Consider the following 21,076-nt stretch of genomic DNA (forward strand, 5'->3'; position numbering starts at 1 on the left):
TGTTCTTTCCTTTATTTTTGTCTTAATATCACCATTATTATTAGTAGTTGTATTAATATTATTATTATTATAAGTAGTAGTAGTAATAGTAATAGTCTTTTTTTAAATTACTATAGTACTCTGGTATTTATTGGGAGGATTTTCATAAGATCCCAGATGTAGACTAAGACCCGGGATGTGATAAGTAACGTGTGGAACACAAACAATGGAAAGGAGAGAGAGAGAGAGAGAGAGAGAGAGAGAGAGAGAGAGAGAGAGAGCGACAACATAGATTACTGGGATTGCCAAGGTTATTAATGAGCTTCTTGATTGGTGTATTTGGATGTGCTTAGTAAATGAGGAGGAAGATGTGAGTGGAAAGGATGAGGATGAGAGCAAGGAAATGAGGGATAAATGGAAGGAAAGAACGAAGCAAGGAGGAGAGAAGGGAGTAAAGTAGGGAGGCAAGAAGGAGCGAGATTAAAAAGAACGTAAAATTATTTAACCAGGATCGACGGTAGGTTTACAAACAGCAACGAACAACTATAACACAACGCTCAACATGTGCCAAAATTCCTAGAAAAGTCTAACATAAACAAATTGAGATGAAAAAACGATCTATCTTCAAGAATAATAAAATAAATGCATCCTCTCACGAAGGTAATAATTAATAAATCCTCAGAAAAAAAGCGACACAAAGGCAACTTGCAAATGTCACTCCAAATGTTCAAAAAAGGGAACAAGAGTAAACAAATGTACATGATCGTAAAAATTTTTGGAAATTTACTTTTTTTAATATAAAACAAAGAGGAGAAAGTCCCAAATAATGTAATTATTTTTTTAGTATAGTCATTAGCAAAGACCTTAAATATATTTAGCAATGATCCCCTGCAATTAGCAAAGGTAATCAAGTTCTAGGCTTCATAAAACGACTGCAAAATATGTAAACTATGACGCAGGTGTTAAGCTTCATCGTACATATACTGTCCAGCTTTGAATCCATAAAATATATAAAATAAGACGAAAGACAGTGGACACCGGGTACAGCAATGAAGCTTATGATAATGAGTTTTTGTTACAGTATTTTAAAATGAATAAAGTGACGCAATAAACCCGTCTGAATCATTCAGTGCTAGAAGTGGTAGAGGCTCGATTCTACGTTCGCTAATCGTCAGACATATAAGTTTCCAATCAATACTTGTATAGTTAAACCTTCATTATAATACAAACTCTGTTATAGAAACTTTAACACACTGGATCAGTTCCTACTCAGGAGACGACGACGACGACGATCTTTAAAACTCTGAATATAATTCAGTCATGTAATAACTAGTTGCAAAAGTACTTTATAAATATTGAATTCAACTAGACATAATACTAGAACTGGTTGTGCCCTCTCAAACCTTGAACTTTATAAGCAACACGGAACGACTGGTTAACCACCAGCCTCCTGGCCATAGTAGTGGTGGTAGTAGTAGTAATAGTAGTAGTAGTGACAAAAATAGAACTATATTGTAGTGAGCTTTCCTCTACAGGTAAGTCTCAGTATAAACAATAAGGCATTTTTATATCCGACTTTGCTCGTCTAATTCTAAAAAATCAAAATCAAAATGTTTGTTTGTAAAGCTTGTAATGTGCGGTTTACATGTTATAAAATATTAATTACAAAGATGGCCACTACCATGCCTAGGCATGTATTGTCTCCTACGACTTAGTGTTTGCAGTAACTAGCAAAACAAAGTAACAAAGGAATACTAGATCTTTCAGCACTCCCTAGTACAGTGTAAATGGCCCTCTCTATGGAAAGAGGCAAATGTAGTCCCTGTTCACAAAAAGAAGAGCAGAGCAGAAATCAGCAACTACAGACCAGTGTCACTCCTGTCAATCACTGGTAAGATCCTTGAGACAATAATCTCAAGACAAATGATAGAGTTTTTTGACTACCACTCACTACTTTGTGATCGTCAATATGGCTTCAGGAAAGGTTACTCTGCTGCTGATCTGTTGTTAAACCTCTCCACTAAGTGGCACCAGTCACTGGATGAATCCAAAGTCAGCTGTGTGGTAGCACTGGACATTGCTGGCGCTTTCGACCGGGTGTGGCACCAGGGCCTCTTAGCAAAACTTCAAGCACTGGGAATTGCAGGCTCTACGCTGTGTGTTCTCAGTGATTACCTTCATGGTAGATCTCTAAGTGTAGTTCTCAATGGAACGGAATCAGCAAGAAATCCTATTGGGGCAAGTGTTCCACAAGGAAGCGTGCTGGGACCATTGTTATGGAATGTCTACTTCAACGACCTTCTTCATCTCATCCCAGAATCACATGCATATGCAGACGACTGTACACTGACATTCACTTATCCAAGAGAAGAAATGCCAGCTGCTCTAAGCTACATCAATCACCAGCTGAGAGCTATATCAGCTTGGGGAAATAGATGGCAAGTAACATTTGCGCCTGAGAAAACGCAAATGATGATCGTTTCTAGGCACCATGATGGTAATGCTGGTGCAGTAGTAAGGATGAATGGGAGGGTGTTGGCACCTGGAGAAGAAGTTGATATCCTTGGGGTGAAATTTGACTCCAAACTAACCATGAAGAACCATGTTGTAAATCTTGCAAACAAGGCAGCCAGGAAGCTTACAGTACTTCGCCGTATCTCGCATCTGCTTGACAGTAGGGGTTGCAAGATCCTGTACGAGGCACAAGTACGCTCACACCTTGAGTATGCTCCACTTTCTTGGTTTGCCTGCCTCCTGTCTCATCTGCGACTGCTTGACAGAGTAGAGAACAGAGCAAGACGTCTCATCTCTCGCCTGGACCCATCCTGGATAGATCTGTCATTTCAGCAGAGCCTTCAACATAGGAGGGATGTGGGTGGCCTTACTGTTATGTATAAGGCCAATATTGTCAAAGTACCACACTTGGATCCACTTCGAGGACAGCGTGAAACAAGCTTTTATGCCACAAGACGGGAAGAAAGCAGCAACTTCACTCTGGCTGTACCCTTCTCCAGAATATCACTCCATCTGAGATCATATATACCCAGGATGACTCGAGTATGGAACATTCGTACAGCATAATGATGTCAACGAGATAATGTCAGTTGATCAAATGAAAATGCTGGCCAACAGATGGCTCCAACTTCATCCTGTTCCCTACTTGTATGTCTCACAACAATAAAAATGCTTTCAAATGAGCTGATGTAGGTAACAGCTCTTAGCTTGCCAATAAAGTTAGGAATCCTTAACCTGTAAATAGCTTGTCAATAAAGCTAGGGATCCTTAACCTTGTCAAACCCTGTGTAAAAAAAAAAAAAAAAGTAGAAGAGACGTATCAGACACAGGCAGAGTAGCGGGTAAGGAAGGAGGGAGGGTAGGAGAACTTGGAAAAGAGGGTGGGAAGTGAGAGAAGCAAGAAATGTGGTGTAAAGAGATTGGGGAGGGAGAAAGGGGACAGGTAGAGGAAAAGCCGGAAGAAAAAGGAATGAGGGAGAGTAAAAGGGGTGTGGTTGGTTAGGAGGAAGGAAGTAATTGTTTCTGCCCCACCCTGGTGACTCACGTACAAGGGATGGGGGACCTCTGGGTTCTTGATGGCGGGGAAGGGGTATAGGGGTGTGTGGTGACACGATGTTCCAATTATATAATGGTGTGTGTGGATGTGCGTGTGTGATGGGGGAATGTTGTAGGGAAAGTTAGGGGTCAGAGTAGGGTCAAGGTGGTGGAGGAGAGTGATTGGTGAGGAGTGTTAAGGGGGGAGCAAGGCGTGACGCACGCACTAGGTCATTAGCGTACTGTACATCACAATTATTGCTCTGTTTTGTTTAATTCTTTTTTACTTGTGTTTGGAAAACGACGAGCGTGACACACGATTTTTAATAGTGTTTACCAAAATTAGAAAAAATACACAGAAAACGAATTTTTTTTATTTTTTATTTTTTAGAGAGAAACGAATTCTAAAGAGTAGAAGTGAACATTGAAAGGCAATAGATGGTACAGGACGAATATGTGGCAGTAGGACACACACAAAAGTTACATTCACACTGTTAAATCAAATTTACACCACCCCCCGCTACTATGCCAACACCAGCAATGGACAGAACTCGAATGCGCACACCAAGCATGCTAATGTGAAACACAACTTTATCGAAACTGAAAAATAAGAACTCAAAACGAACATTAATTACAAAACGCAGTCACAATATTTTAATGAAAACAACAGTGAAAATACCATTTCCAGATATTAGAATAATTTCCGATTAGAGAGCATAATAAAGCTTTGTCTCTGTGAGTGCTATGACGTCCGGGGATGCCTCGGTGATTCTTTCCTGCCGCTCATCACTCATATTTGTTATTCCATCTGTGTTGGTATACCATACCTTCAGCTTCCTTTCCAGAACTGTAGTTTACATTGATGGAACTCTTCAAACCAACTGTACTTTATCAGAATATTGTTTTGTGCTCGTGGTTCTTCTCAAGGCCAAACAAATATCCGAACAAGGAAATATACAGACTTTATTGTAGTGATACTGTAGGTCTGCAGGTCGTAGCCAGAAACAGCATGGTTGATCAAGTGGCCAAGTCAAACTTGAAGTTAATGACATGTATATCGCTGGTCGGTATAGGTATGTAGAGGGAAAAAAAACGATAAAACAATATGAACTTCAGGAAACTCCTCAGAGTGCTCAGAAGACACTCTTCAAGAAGGAAAGAAGGATATACATTACTATATACAGTGACACTACTTGAGGGAGTCGTGTCCCTCATCTATACATTGACATGAGAGCTTATTAGACGAGGCAAAAAAATGTAAGGAATACTGGTGGTGCAAATATAGAGATCTTTAAACGGATACGCAGGTTGTGGTGACACGATAGGCCTGCAGGTCGTGGCTAGAAACAACGTGGTTGATCATGTGGTCAAGTAAAACTCTAGAAGTTGATGACAGGTATGTCGCTGGTCAGTACAGGTATATAGAGGAAAAATATTGTGTAAAAAAATATTAGGCAAGTTAAATTCATATTTTTATCAGAGAATTTTAGATTTTAATCAATTAAAATCATATTACGCTCGTTATTCATAAAATATTCCAACAAAGAGAAGAATAACAAAAAAAGGCACAATACCGTGACTGGAACGATACACAAATAACCCGCACATAAAAGAGAGAAGCTTACGACGACGTTTCGGTCCGACATGGACCATTTACACCCAAAGGTGTAAAGAGAAGAACGTAGGGGTGAGCACACATAAGAACATAAGAACATAAGAAAGGAGGAACACTGCAGCAGGCCTGTTGGCCCATTCTAGGCAGGTCCTTTACAATTCATCCCACTAACAAACATTTGACCAACCCAATTTTCAATGCTACCCAAGAAATAAGCTCTGATGTGCAAGTCCCACTCAAATCCAACCCCTCCCACTCATGTACTTATCCAACCTAAATTTGAAACTACCCAAAGTCCTAGCCTCAATAACCCAACTAGGTAGACTGTTCCACTCATCAACTACCCTATTTCCAAACCAATACTTTCCTATGTCCTTTCTAAATCTAAACTTATCTAATTTAAATCCATTACTGCGGGTTCTCTCTTGGAGAGATATCCTCAAGACCTTGTTAATATCCCCTTTATTAATACCTATCTTCCACTTATACACTTCGATCAGGTCTCCCCTCATTCTTCGTCTAACAAGTGAATGTAACTTAAGAGTCTTTAATCTTTCTTCATAAGGAAGATTTCTAATGCTATGTATTAATTTAGTCATCCTACGCTGAATGTTTTCTAACGAATTTATGTCCATTCTGTAATATGGAGACCAGAATTGAGCTGCATAATCTAGGTGAGGCCTTACTAATGATGTATAAAGCTGCAGTATGACCTCTGGACTTCTGTTGCTTACACTTCTTGATATAAATCCCAGTAATCTATTTGCCTTATTACGTACGCTTAGGCATTGCTGTCTTGGTTTAAGGTTGCTGCTTACCATAACCCCCAAGTCCTTTTCGCAATCTGTATCGCTAAGTTCTACATTATTTAACTTATAAGTGCTAGGGTTATGGACACTTCCGAGCTTCAGAACCTTGCATTTATCTACATTGAACTGCATCTGCCACTTTTCTGACCAAGAGTAGAGTTTGTCTAAATCCTCCTGAAGTTCCCTAACATCTACGTTTGAATCAATTATCCTACCTATCTTCGTGTCATCGGCGAATTTGCTCATATCACTAGTAATTCCTTCATCAAGATCATTGATATATATTATAAACAACAACGGGCCCAAGACTGATCCCTGTGGAACGCCACTTGTTACTGATCCCCACTCGGATTTAACCCCATTTATGGACACTCTCTGCTTCCTGTCTGTGAGCCATGATTCGATCCACGAGAGCACTCTTCCCCCAATGCCATGAGCTGCTACTTTCTTCAACAGTCTTTGGTGCGGAACTCTATCAAATGCCTTACTAAAATCTAAGTAAATAATATCAAATTCTTTATCGTGGTCAACAGCCTCAAAAGCTTTACTGAAAAAAGTTAATAAATTAGTCAGACAAGACCGGCCTCTTGTGAATCCATGCTGAGTATCATTAATCAAGCTATGCTTATCGAGATGGCTTCTTATAATTTGAGCTATAATTGACTCTAGTAATTTGCCTACAATTGAGGTCAGGCTTATTGGGCGGTAATTTGACGATAACGACTTGTCCCCTGTTTTAAAAATAGGAATTACATTAGCCATCTTCCACATATCAGACACTACACCTGTTTGAAGAGAAAAATTAAAAATATTAGTTAATGGTTCACAGACTTCCATTTTGCATTCCTTTAGAACCCTTGAAAAAACCTCATCAGGACCCGGTGACTTATTTTGCTTCAGTCTGTCTATCTGCTTCACAACCATTTCACTAGTGACTATGATGTTACATAATTTATCTTCTTCTGGCCCACTATAAAAATTAATTACCGGAACACTACTAGTGTCTTCCTGTGTAAAAACCGAGAGAAAATAATTATTTAAAATCGAGCACATTTCATTCTCTTTGTCAGTAAGATGCCCATAGTTATTTTTAAGGGGACCTATCTTATCTCTGACTTTTGTTCTATATACCTGGAAAAAACTTTTTGGGTTAGTTTTAGAATCCCTAGCAACTTTAATTTCATAGTCCCTTTTAGCTTTTCTTATCCCCTTTTTAATGTCCCTCTTAGTGTCAATATACTGATTCATAAGATGACCCTCGCCTCTTTTGATACGCCTATAAATTCCTTTCTTATGCCCTAGTAGATATTTCAGCCTATTATTCATCCATTTTGGGTCATTTCTATTTGATCTATAACCACCGAACATATCACGAATGTCAATTGAATAACCTCTGCACGCAGTTCACTACTGGCGAACCAAAGGCAAATAAATGTCTTTGAAGTCACTGATGATCTTGTACACATGTTAGGACCGTCAAAAATTCTGCATCAACATGGAGCAGACACCTGGATAATCATGCTTAGAAACTGGAGAAATTGATGAAATTCGTAGCTAGAATAGTCCTGGAGCTGAGATATGTAACGTATGAGGAGAGACTCAAGAAACTGAACCTGATATTAAGAGATACAAGTACCAGGGAAGACATGATTACAAAGTAAAATACATTGTGGCTGGGATGGTCCAAATCAGCTCCAGACTATTATGTACAAGAGTATTCAGCGCCAGACTATTCAGCGCCAGACTATTCATAAGAACATAAGAACATAAGAAAGGAGGAACACTGCAGCAGGCCTGTTGGCCCATACTAGGCAGGTCCTTTACAATTCATCCCACTAACAAAACATTTGCCCTACCCAGATCATTTCAGCGTCACCATAGCTTCAAGCCTGAAATCAATAAAATATGGAAAATAAATATATATTTTGAACAATAATTTGTTGAATTCAAAATTATTAAAAAAACATTGTTTAAAATCGTCTTAAACAAAGGGTTAGGTTAGTTTGATAAAATTGCACGCAGGCACTCTACTTCATTTCTGAACAGACCGGCGCTAAAACGCCCTGGCGCTGAACCGGCGGCTCTGAAAGTATGTCATAGGCGACTCACTTCGGAGATTAAAAGAAGGTAAAAGTAAGTCTTCCTGGATTACGCACCCTTATTTGATTGGAGAAAAACAAAATAATTACTTAGAGTTTAACTAAAAATGAAGGTTGGGGAGCCCAGCTGTGGAATATTGCATGTAAAGCAAAAGGAAAGTTGCCTTTTTCAAGGAACAACGCAACGGTTTTTTTTTTTCTCCTGTTGACCCTCGACCAAATTTCTCGTCTATGTATTAAACTGTGTTATTATAACACACATGTCTTTACTGACAATAGAAATTTGACTGGACCTAGTATTCACCTTGAGTAGTGCAGATGTTGTGGACATCACATATGAAAGACCCCTTGGGGCCAATGATCATGTAGTTTGTAGATGAATGGTTCAGAGAACCGACATGTTGATAAATTAGACACATGTGCAACTCTTGGGTATCTTTATTGAGGAAACGTTTCGCCACACAGTGGCTTCATCAGTCCATACGTAGGAGAAACTTGAAGAACAGGAGGAGAACGAGGTAATCAGTCCCTCAACCTTAATACTTAGGAATTCTTCGCTTGCCTAATTCTTGGGCACGACCTACTTCCACATTGAACAAATGTGACACCACCTATGACTGCTGCACCTCTCCTGCCATTCGGTTTATAAGCTGCTTCTCCGCTCATATGCCGTATTCTATTCAAGATTGATGGACTGAACACATCGTCTCAAGGTTGAGGGACTGATTACCTCGTTCTCCTCCTGTTCTTCAAGTTTCTCCTACGTATGGACTGATGAAGCCACTGTGTGGCGAAACGTTTCCTCAATAAAGATACCCAAGAGTTGCACATGTGTCTAATTTATGATCATGTAGTTTTAAGATTCGGATACACAGAGTTACAAGTGGAGGGGGGAGCAGGAAGAGCCGGACGAATGAAGCCAAAGTACAAGAAAAGGGATTACGCGGGAATGTAGAACTTCCTGAACGGGGTACAGTGGGACAGAGAACTGGCAGGGAAGCCAGTAAACGAGATGATGGAATACGTGACAACAATATGCAAGGAAGCTGAAGAGAGGTTTGTACCCAAGGGTAACAGGATTAATGAAAAAGCCAGGACGAGCCCGTGGTTCACCCAAAGGTGAAGGGAGGCCAGAACCAAGTGTGCTAGGGAATGGAAGAAGTATAGAAGTCAAAGGACGAAGGAGAATAAGGTGAGCAGTCATAGAACCAGAAATGAATATGCACAGGTAAGAAGGGAGGCCCAACGACAGTATGAAAATGAAATAGCAGCGAAAGTCAAACCTGACTCGAAGCTGTTGTATAGCCACATCAGGAGGAAAACAGCGGTCAAGTACCAGGTAATGCCTAAGCGTAAGTAATAAGGCAAATAGATTACTGGGATTTATATCAAGAAGTGTAAGCAACAGAAGTCCAGAGGTCATACTGCAGCTTTATACATCATTAGTAAGGCCTCACCTAGATTATGCAGCTCAGTTCTGGGCTCCATATTACAGAATGGACATAAATTCGTTAGAAAACATTCAGCGTAGGATGACTAAATTAATACATAGCATTAGAAATCTTCCTTATGAAGAAAGATTGAAGACTCTTAAGTTACATTCACTTGTTAGAGGAAGAATGAGGGGAGACATGATCGAAGTGTATAAGTGGAAGATAGGTATTAATAAAGGGGATATTAATAAAGTCTTGAGGATATCTCTCCAAGAGAGAACCCGCAGTAATGGATTTAAATTAGATAAGTTTAGATTTAGAAAGGACATAGGAAAGTATTGGTTTGGAAATAGGGTAGTTGATGAGTGGAAGAGTCTACCTAGTTGGGTTATTGAGGCTAGGACTTTGGGTAGTTTCAAATTTAGGTTGGATAAGTGCATGAGTGGGAGGGGTTGGATTTGAGTGGGACTTGCACATCAGAGCTTATTTCTTGGGTAGCATTGAAAATTGGGTTGGGCAAATGTTTTGTTAGTGGGATGAATTGTAAAGGACCTGCCTGGTATGGGCCAACAGGCCTGCTGCAGTGTTCCTCCTTTCTTATGTTCTTATGTAAATATGTGAAGAACTCAACATGAGATTTAAAGAAGTGTTCACGGAGGAGACAAAAGGGACTCCAGAAAGACAATGAAGTGGGGTACACCACCAAGTGTTGGACACAATACATACAACCAAGGAAGAAGTGAAGAGGCTGCTGAGCGAGCTAGACATGTCAAAGGCGATGGGGCCGGATAACATCTCTCCATGGATCCTGAGAGAGGGTGCAGAGGCGCTATGTGTACCCCTAAAAATATTCAACACCTATGGAAACAGGGAGATTACCTGAGGTATGGAAGACAGAGAATGTAGTCCCAGTTTTTAAAAAAGGAGACAGACAAGAAGCACTAAACTATAGACCAGTGTCACTGACATGTATAGTATGCAAAGTCAAGGAGAAGATTATCAGAAGAGTAGTGGAAGACCTAGAAAGAAATGAGCTTATCAACGACAGCCAGCACTGTTTCAGGGATGGGAAATCCTGCGTCACACAAATAATGGAGTTCTATGACAGGGTGACGGCAGTAAGACAAGAGAGAGAGGGGTGGGTAGATAGCATTTTCTTGGACTGTAAGAAGGCGTTTGACACAGCTCCACACAAGAGATTAGTGCAAAAACTGGAGGACCAGGCAGGGATACCAGGGAAGGCACTACAAGGATCAGAGAATACCTGTCAGGAAGACAGAAGCGAGTCATGGTACGAGGCGAGGTATCAGAGTGGGCGTCTGTGACGAGTGGGGTTCCACAGGGATCAGTCCTAGGACCGGTGATGTTACTGATATTTGTGAACGACATGACGGAAGGAATAGACTCCGATGTGTCCCTGTTTGCAGATGATGTGAAGATGAGAAGAATTCAATCGGACGAGGGTCAGGCAGAACTACAAAGGGATCTGGACAGGCTGCAGGCCTGATCCAGCAATTGGCTCCTGGAGTTCAACCCCACCAAGTGCAAAGTCATGAAGATTGGGGAAGGGCAAAGAAGACCGCAGACGGAGTACAATCTAGGGGGCCAGAGACAACAAACCTCACTCAAGGAAAAAGATCTAGGGGCGAGTATAACACCAGGCACATCTCCTGAAGCGCACATCAACCAAATAACTGCTGCAGCATATGGGCGCCTAGCAAACCTCAGAACATTCCGCCATCTTAATAAGGAATCGTTCAGGACCCTGTACACCGTGTACGTTAGGCCCATATTGGAGTATGAGGCACCAGTTTTGGAGCCCACATCTAGACAAAATGCAAAGGTTTGCAACAAGTCCCAGAGCTAAGGGGTATGTCCTACGAGGAGAGGTTAAGGGAAATCGACCTGACGACACTGGAGGCCAAGAGAGATAGGAGGTGACATGATAACGACATATAAAATACTAAGAGGAATTGACAAGGTAGACAGAGACAGAATGTTTCAGAGATGGGACACAGCAAGAAGGGGACACAGTTGGAAGTTAAAACACAGCTGAATCACAAGGATGTTAGGAAGTATTTCTTCAGTCACAGTAGTCAGGAAATGGAATAGTTTGGGAAGTGATGTAGTGGAGGCAGGATCCATTCATAGCTGTAAGCAGAGGTATGATAAAGCTCATGGTGCAGGGAAAGTGACCCAGTAGCGACCAGTGAAGAGGCGGGGCCAGGAGCTATGAATCGATCCCTGCAATCACAAATAGGTGAGTACAACTAGGTGAGTACACACACACACACACACACACACACACACACACACACACACACACACACACACACACACACAGTAGCAATCAGTGAAGAGGCGGAGCCAGAAGCTATGACTCGACCCGTGCAACCACAAATATGCGAGTACAAATAGGTAAGTACACACATATTGGTAGTAGAGGAAAGAGAGGAAAGGGATGGGAAGAAAAAAAATTTGAACTTTGCAGAAGAGCGTGAAATGATAGTGTTAGAAAAATAAATGAGGCAGAAAAACAGTTCAAAAACAAATGTATAGCAATATAAAATTGAAAATAACAAGGATGAACAAGGTAATAAAACTCGAGGAAGGAGGGAATTGACAAAAGATGAATGGAAGGTGTGCAAATAATTTAATACAAAGTTCAATAAGATCTTTACGGAAGAATGAGAGAAGATACTAGGAGGAGGAGGAAGGTGTACACAGCATGAAATTGAAATTTCAATGATAAAGGAATTTAGTGAGTTCCTAAGGAATCCTGAGACAGTGAAAGCAGGAGAACTAGTCAAGACTTAGGTACTGAGAGAAGGAGCAGAGGAAGTGTTTGATCTAAGATCTATATTACAACCCAGGCACAATAAGGCCTGTTATCCTGGGTGTTAAGGGGAGCAAGGAGCAGAACAAACACAGCTGAATGACTTTGATATATATTTTCCTTCAAGTACGATAGCAAGTATTTACACTTATGTACACTATATACAGTTGGAAATGTACGTGTACAACATGGTTAGTTAAAGGCCAAGACACATCCTGGATACAGAATGGACAACCGTGCTCAACCAGCTCTAGAATGGAAATGACAAGGGTGGAAAGGTGAGCGGTGACCACTACACCTTCACAATTGCCAGACCCACCTTTTCACTAGCTGAACCTGGGTACTGATCGAACGATGGGGCCCCCTCATTCGACCCTTAGTACTGGTTCGCTGGTTGTGGAGATAGCCTTTCAATGAGAGTGTGTACAAGCCCCGAATAAAGGTTACGTACTCTTTGCATGCCACAGTCTATAACACTAAAATATAGACCAATTTTTCTGGCTGGCAAACTGGCTAAGATGCTAGAAAAAATAAAAAGAGTTAAATACCTTGGAAACGTTAGATGCAGTAAGAAACAGCCAACATTTCTTTTACAGATAAAGTTTTATTTCACAAATCTCCTAGTTTCATAAAAAAGAAAGAAAAAGGAGAGATTAGGTTCGGCAGCTTGCATCGTCCTCGACTGAAAGAAATGATCTGGCACAGTACCAGACAGGACTGCTGAACAAACTGGAAGAGCAGCTGGGGTAGCAGGAGAAGGTACTCATGTTGATACTGAAATAATGTATTGGAGGCAAATTGAATCCAATGTAAAATTTCAATGTAAAATTAATGAAAAATAATAGAGACTTGGGAAAACAAGAGAACCTTTATTATTAAAGGTAAACAAAGTTTCGCTTACAAGTAGTGAACTTAAGTGAATCTAGGAAATCAGACAAACTCGTATATATATAACAGGAAGGTGAGTAATGCATCAGCAATTTTCAGAACATATTAATACTGATTACTGAAAGAAATGGCTATGACATATCCACCTTATGGCAAAATGTCACAGTAAGAGGAACGCCGATTGTAAATACAATGCACATAAGAAGAGCTAAAACATTGTTATTTGTACGTTATCACTGTTATAGCTTAAACAAAATGAATTCCGGCTCCTTTACTCCTGTGATCTAGGAATGATGTGACTGTTTTCATATTCGTGTGACAATCACACCATTGAGAAAGTACGTATGGAGGCTAGAATAATGTAGCAGATGGGAACAATTTGTGAAGGGTGACAGCACGTCACTTCTTTTAAGCAGCGTCAACCACCACCTAGGAGTCACCAGTCACTGAAACTACGACATAACTGAAGCCATCAGTCACTTCAACTGCTAACCAGAGATAAGAAACATGTTTCTTAAAAATAAGATATAATGATTTGTAATAAAAGTAACAGGTGGGCAGTGTTGCTCCAGGAGAGGCAATATTAACCCCAGTAGTTACGTCTACATTTTATATTTGACTCTCATAGTTTAGTGTTGAGTTTTTAACACCCATCTTATAATACTCTTATTATTTGATTTCAGAGTGTTAACGTTAAGATTTTGTTCAGATTTTTAATCCCGGATGGTTAATTATCCAGGATTTTCCAAGACAGTCAGTGCGTCATCGAGGACTGTCTTATTTCCATTGGGGTCCTCAATCTTGTCCCCCAGGATGCGATCCTCACCATTCGACTAACACCCAGGTACCTATTTGCTTTCTAGGTGAACGGGGATAACAGGTGTAAGGAAACACGTCCACTGTTTCCACCCTTCTCCCAGGCCACGGGACTTAGGTGATTGAGGTTCCTGTACACCCGAACTAAGAAGGACGACGTACCCAAATATATAACAGTGCTCTGTAGACACCACAAGAACTGACTCCTTTTCTACGGTGGCCAACTCAAACAATGTTGTCCTTGACAACATTGAGTTGGCGACGGCTGCAACACTGCTACCAGTGTTACTCGCGTTCAAGCTATGAGTCTCTCTCTCTCTCTCTCTCTCTCTCTCTCTCTCTCTCTCTCTCTCTCTCTCTCTCTCGTTTTCACACACACACACACACACACACACACACACACACACACACACACACACACACACACACACACACACACACACACACACACACATACACACACACACACATACACACACACACACATACACACACACACACACACACACACATACACACACACACACACACACACACGCACGCACGCGGGCCAGGAGCTATGAATCGACCCTTGCAACCACAAATAGGTAAGTACACTTGACAGTGAGAGTCTCAACTGGACATTAGGTTCGCTGGTGGTGTCTAATGTGGCAATGTTCTGCCAATTGCCTCGTTTATGACTGTAATGAGGTCGTTCTCCCAGACCCCAGGTTCTCTCCTCCTGCCTACCTCACTACCTTTATTTGTCTCTGTCTACCCTTCTATCTGCCTCTGTCTCCATTTGTCTACTTTTATTTGTGCCCTTTCTCTCTGCGTATCTCTGCTTCAGGTATCATACAAATTTCCCAGTAACCAGGTGACACACTGACCAGGTGACACAGATGCCACACTGACCAGGTGACGCATAGGTGTCACAGCTATTCCATACAGGAGCCACGCAGGTGCCACAGTGAGGCCACACAGGCGCCACAGTGAGGCCACAAAGGTGCCACAGTGAGGCCACACAAATGCTACAATGAGGCCCCACAGGTACCACAATGAGGCCACAAGGGTGCCACAGTGAGGCCACACAGGTGCCACAGTGAGGCCACACAGGCGCCACAGTGAGGCCACACAGGCGCCACAGTGAGGCCACACAGGCGCCACAGTGAGGCCACACAGGTGCCACAGTGAGGCCACACAAATGCTACAATGAGGCCCCACAGGTACCACAATGAGGCCACAAGGGTGCCACAGTGAGGCCACACTGGCGCCACAGTGAGGCCACACAGGTGCCACAGTGAGGTCACACAGGTGCCACACAGGCCAGGTTGGCACTCACTAAAATATTTACACAGGTCTCCTCCTCACTGAGATTTAATTAAGGAAGACAAATTTTGAGGGTCCTCGTCAAGGGTGCCATTGTTAGCCGGAGGTGGCACTGTTGACCCTGCTCTTCTAACCCACTGTAAGTGCCCAGCTTCCGGGCACTCACAACATGCGATGCCCCATTTTTTCTCAGTGGGGGTATGTGGTGGGAGACATTGGGAGGGATGGGTTGGAGGATGGAGTAGGATTAAAAGTAGTGATGGAGTGGGGGTTTGACATGGAGGGAGAGGTGGTACTGTTGGAGAATAGGGGTGGAGAATTATGTGGAGGTGTGGAAGAACGGAGAGTGAACTACTTAATTCCCAATATGTCTCGGTTTTTAGCAAGCCGCTGACCAGACTAAGAGTAGAAGACCTAAAGGAATTTTTTATGAGAGGGACGCAGAACTTGGAAGACTCGAACCTATCTGATATTATCCTGACGCCAAATGACTTCGAAAAGGCGATAAATGACATGCCCATGCACTCTGCCCCCGGCCCAGACTCATGGAGCTCCGTGTTCATCAAGAACAGCAAGAAGTCCCTGTCATGTGATTTTAACATCCTATGAAGAGGGAGCATGGACACACGGGTCGTCCCACAGCTGCTAAAACAACAAAGGGGCAGTAAAACAATAGCAAAAAACGAGAGACAGATAGAGCTAACGTCCCATATCATGAAAATCTTTGAAAGGGCTCTAAGAAGCAAGATCGCCACCCATCTAGACACCCATCAGTTACACAACCCAGGGCAACACGGGTTTAGAGCAGGTCGCTCCTGTCTGTCCCAACTACTGGATCACTACGAGAAGGTCCTGGATGCTCTAGAAGACAAACAAAACGCAGATGTAGTATACACAGACTTTGCAAAAGCCTATGACAAGTGTGACCACAAAATGAATGATAAAGAAATAACAGGAAAAGGTGGTAGATGGCTCTATAATTTCCTAACAAATAGAACACAAAGAGTAGTAGTAAACAGAGTAAAGTCTGAGGCGACTACGGTGAAAAGCTCTGTCCCACAACGCACAGTACTCGCTCACATCCTGTTCCTCATCCTCATATCTGACATAGACAGAGATGTAAGCCATAGCACCGTGTCTTCCTTTGCAGATGACACCTGAATCTGCATGATAGCGTTCTCCATTGAAGACACCGCAAGACTCCAGGCGGACATCAACCAAATCTTTAAATGGGCAGCAGAAAACAATATGAAGTTCAATAATGTGAAATTTCAATTACTCCGATGTGGAAAACGTGAGGAAATTTAAACTGTATAGGAGTATAAAAGAAATTTCAACCACACAATAGAGCGAATACTAATGTAAAAAACCTGAGAGTGATCATGTCAGATGATCTCACCTTAAAGGACCATAACAGTGTATCAATCGCATCTGCTAGAAAAAATGACAGAATGGATAATAAGAACCTTCAAAACTAGGGATGCCAAGCCCATGATGACACTCGTGTCTCTTGTTCTATCTAGGCTGGAATATTGCTGCACACTTAAAGCACCTTTCAGGGCAGGTGAAATTGCTGATCTACAAAATGTAGAGAACCTTCACGGCGCGCATAACCGCGATAAAACTCCTCAATAACTGGGAACGTTTAAAGTTCCTCAACCTGTACTCCCTAGAATGCAGGCGGGAGAGATGCGTCATTATATACACTTGGAAAATCCTCGAGGGATTAATACCACACGAAAATCACTCCTGATGAAAGCAAAAGACTCGGCAGTTGACGCAACATTACCCCAATGGAAAAAAGGAGCGCCACTAGAACTATGAGAGACAAGTAAGTGTCAGGGGCCCCAAGACTGCTCAACTGCCTCCCAGCATACATAAGGGGGATTATCAATAGACCCCTGGCTGTCAACATGTGTATTTGACTTCACACTTGTGGGCCATACTCATCCAACCTGGCGGGAGGATGTGTAACAGATGAACGTAAAGTAATCAAGGTAACTACACCAAAGAGAACTGGACACACCAAAAAAGAACTCGGTGTTTGTCAGTGTTCTGAATCACTGAACGAATGTGAATGGGAATCGACTGAATGCGCAGTAAAATTCTCGAATAGAAATAGTCAAAAAATGATAGAGATTGTAGTAAAAAACCTATAGTGAGCTTAGTGTAATCGGTGATGGGGCGAGAGAGGGATGGGGATGGGGCGAGAGAGGGATGGGGATGGGGCGAGAGGGATGGGAATGGGGTGACAGGGATGGGGATGGGGCGAGAGAGGGATGGGGATGGGGCGACAGGGATGGGGATGGGGCGACAGGGATGGGGATGGGGCGAGAGAGGAATGGTGATGGGGCGAGAGAAGAATGGTGATGGGGCGAGAGAGGGATGGTGATGGGGCGAGAGAGGGATGGGGCAAACCTGAGCCGTAGGTCAGAATAAATGTTACCAAAGATTAGAAAGATAATTCCTAATACCGTGGCTGGAACAATTCATTATTAATCAGATATTCAGAGAGGAACCTTTAGACGACATTTCTAAACAGCCTGAAATTGATAATGGTCCATGACCGACCGAAATACCAAAGTATCAGACGTGAGTACATATTTATGCTTTTGTGTTTATGACACTGTGTTCAGGGGTGATATACATCAGCTATTCCCACATTGTTGTGGTGTTTAGGCTTTTTTATTTATTTCATTCTTTTGGTTATTGTGGCATGCAAAGAGTACGTTACACTGTATTCGGCGTATGTACACACTCCCATATAGGCTGCCTCCCAGCCAGCGAACCGGGTGCTAAGGTTTTAACGATTTTTTAGGGCCCAATCATTAAATCAGCACCTTGGTTCATTGACCAATCACAGACCATCCCGCCAAGTGCTGAGACGCTGTGGTGTCACACGTGGTCAGCATTTTCCAGACTCGCCTCTAGCTAGTTGAAACACGGTGCTCTCTCTTTCTCAGGCTTCTGTCTTTGCCTTTATTACCGTGTGGTACATTTATATAAAAATCCTGTACATAGTGTATCTATCTGAATATAAACATTTGGTAAAGGAAAATATAAGTTCAATACTACTGCTGTGTTTATTTCGCTCTAAACCATTACAACCAGGTCAACAAGCCATTATTTCCTGTGTTCGTAATAATTATTGCCATAGCTACTTATACAATGATAATTTATTTTAATCCACATTTGAGGGATTAAAGAGTTCTTGTCTGGGGGTGATCAGGTTACATTCAGCCTTACTGACCCCTTTTGTCATTGTGAAGTATGATGTAACCATACGTCTTATGTGTCGGGTAAGCAGACTGATGAGTCGCTCTGGGGCTGTCTTACCACCGTTGCTTTCTTAAAAGCTAAAAGCTTTCAGTATTCAAGAAAGAACGAGATATTGTGGAAGTTCAGGGAGGTGAGAGCTTTCTCAGTGCATATGTTCTCACATTAAATATTTTTTCTTCAAGGCCTTAAGAATATATATTGTGCTGAATATAGATAAATTATACAGAGAATACAGTTAACACACATTCTCCTGAAATGTAGAAGCGAGGTTTCTTGAAAACAGTGGTCTCTTGAGCTGGAACCATTGTTGTGTAACTATCATAGGTCAAGCCCCTGGATGGATGATGTAATTATAAAAGCAATACAAGTCTACTGGCTAATAGTTGTCTTCTAATTCTGCCTAATCCTGAGGTGTGCTAGAGGTTTGGTTAAGATAAAAAAAAACTGGTTTTGTTCAGTGGTCTTTTATGTACTAACGATTACTGCTTCTAAACAACATCTGGTCTTATCTCCTTTCTTGAGGATGAGTTTGGCATCTAGCCATGCAGTGAGGTGTGAATGTCTCGGTGGCTAGTACATATGTTGTTAGTAATGCAAGTTCTGCAGGCGTATTAGTGTTCGTGTATTCCGATATTTAAGTTATGTGAAGTTTTTCCTAGGCATTATTTATTACATGCAGTACAAGAGATGGTTTATATACTGTCATTTGTTTTTCTTTTGACGATTGTGTCTTGGTCTACTGATATCTGCATAGTAGTAATGGTAGAATTACCTACAGAATCCTCTTCAAGGGGGGCTCCTTGGCGTGGTGAAGAGGTTCTTGGTCTGAGGAATTAGACCTGTCGGTCTCCTTCCTCAGACCGAACCTAATTATCCCCCAATCCCCCGTTCCCTATCCCATCCTCCCCATCCTCCCCTTTTACCTTTCCTCCTCCTCCTCCCCACCTCTCCCTTTTGCCCTTCCTTTTTTTTTTTCCCCCCCACAGGCACGCTAGTTCCTAGGTAGGGGAAAGGGTACCGGGGTCCATCCCATTCCGTTGAGGTTCTTGGCGGTGGCGTAGTTTGCCGTGGAATCATGATTGCCTAGGGATGTCCCGATCCCTCTCCGGTATCCCGGAGGGTGGAAATAAATGGTATAAAATACCGACACAATGGCAATATAAACACAAATGCAGTATAATGTGATCCTTTATTGACTACGTTTCGCCCACACAGTGGGCTTTTTCAAGTCACAAACAGAACTACCTGGGGTGGAAGGAACGCGAGTATTTATAGTCCGGCTGAGGTCAGGTGAAGAATGCTGCATCTGATGATGTACCGAGTTGGGTTGTAGAGTCTAAAAACTTGGGTAGCTTGGAAAGGAGACTGGACAAGTTTGTGAGCAGACCTTCTACAGTGTTCTTATGTGGGATAGCGATGAAGAAGTTTCTTGGCAAGTGGTTCAGCTATGTTATAGAAGCCACTATTCTGGTTGAAGTTGTCGGATATAGAAATAAGTGATGATTCCAGGATTCTTCGGTATTGAGTGTTGTCTTCTGTGGCGATAAGTCTTGAGTTTCTGTAGTTTATCAAGTGGTTGTGTGAATTATGGTGTTGTACGCAGGCATTCCTTGTGTCGTCAGACCTGCTTGCGTATTGGTGTTCTGAAATACGTGTTTGGAGGTCCCTTGATGTTTCGCCCACGTATAACTTGTTGCAGTCATTACAAGGGATTATGTATACCCCTGCAGAGGATGGAGGCTTGTCCTGCCTACTACTGGTGATGTCCTTGATGGTCGTGGTTGTGGAGGTAGATACTTGGAATGATGTTTTGGCAAAGATGTTGGAAACATGTTTGGCAATGGAGTTGGTGGGAAGGACTATGTATCTCTTCTCGGTAGTGTCTTCTCTGGGTGTGTTGAAGATGTTTAGTGCTCGCCGTCTGCAGTCTCTGATGAAGTGACGAGGATAGTGGAGTTTGGAAAATACCTGTTCAATTATAGTGCATTCTTCCTCAAGGAACTCGTTGCTGCAGATTCTGAGTGCACGCAGGAAGAAGCCTATAATTACACCACGTTTGGTTTTGGTGTCGTGGTGAGAGTAGAAGTGGAGAAGATCGTTTTGGTTGGTGGGTTTTCGATAGACTTTAAAACGAAGTTCGTGGTCAGCTTTGCAGAGTAGAACATCAAGGAAAGGAAGAGTGTTGTCGACCTCTTCTTCAAGTGTGAACTGGATTGAAGGCTCGACCTGGTTGAGCTTGTCTTGGAGAGCTTGAACGTTGAAGCGTTTAGGAGTTATGAGGAGAATGTCGTCAACATAACGGAGCCAGGTGACAGACGAAGGAATAATGGTGGAGAAACGTTCGGCTTCTAGATGTTCCATGTATAGGTTCGCTAGGACTGCACTGAGTGGCGAACCCATGGGTAGTCCAAAAGTCTGCTGAAAGAGGTGATTTTCAAAAGAGAAACACGTAAAGCCAACACATA

This window comes from Cherax quadricarinatus, chromosome 63 (genome assembly GCF_038502225.1).
Source record: "Cherax quadricarinatus isolate ZL_2023a chromosome 63, ASM3850222v1, whole genome shotgun sequence".
NCBI lineage: Eukaryota > Metazoa > Arthropoda > Malacostraca > Decapoda > Parastacidae > Cherax > Cherax quadricarinatus.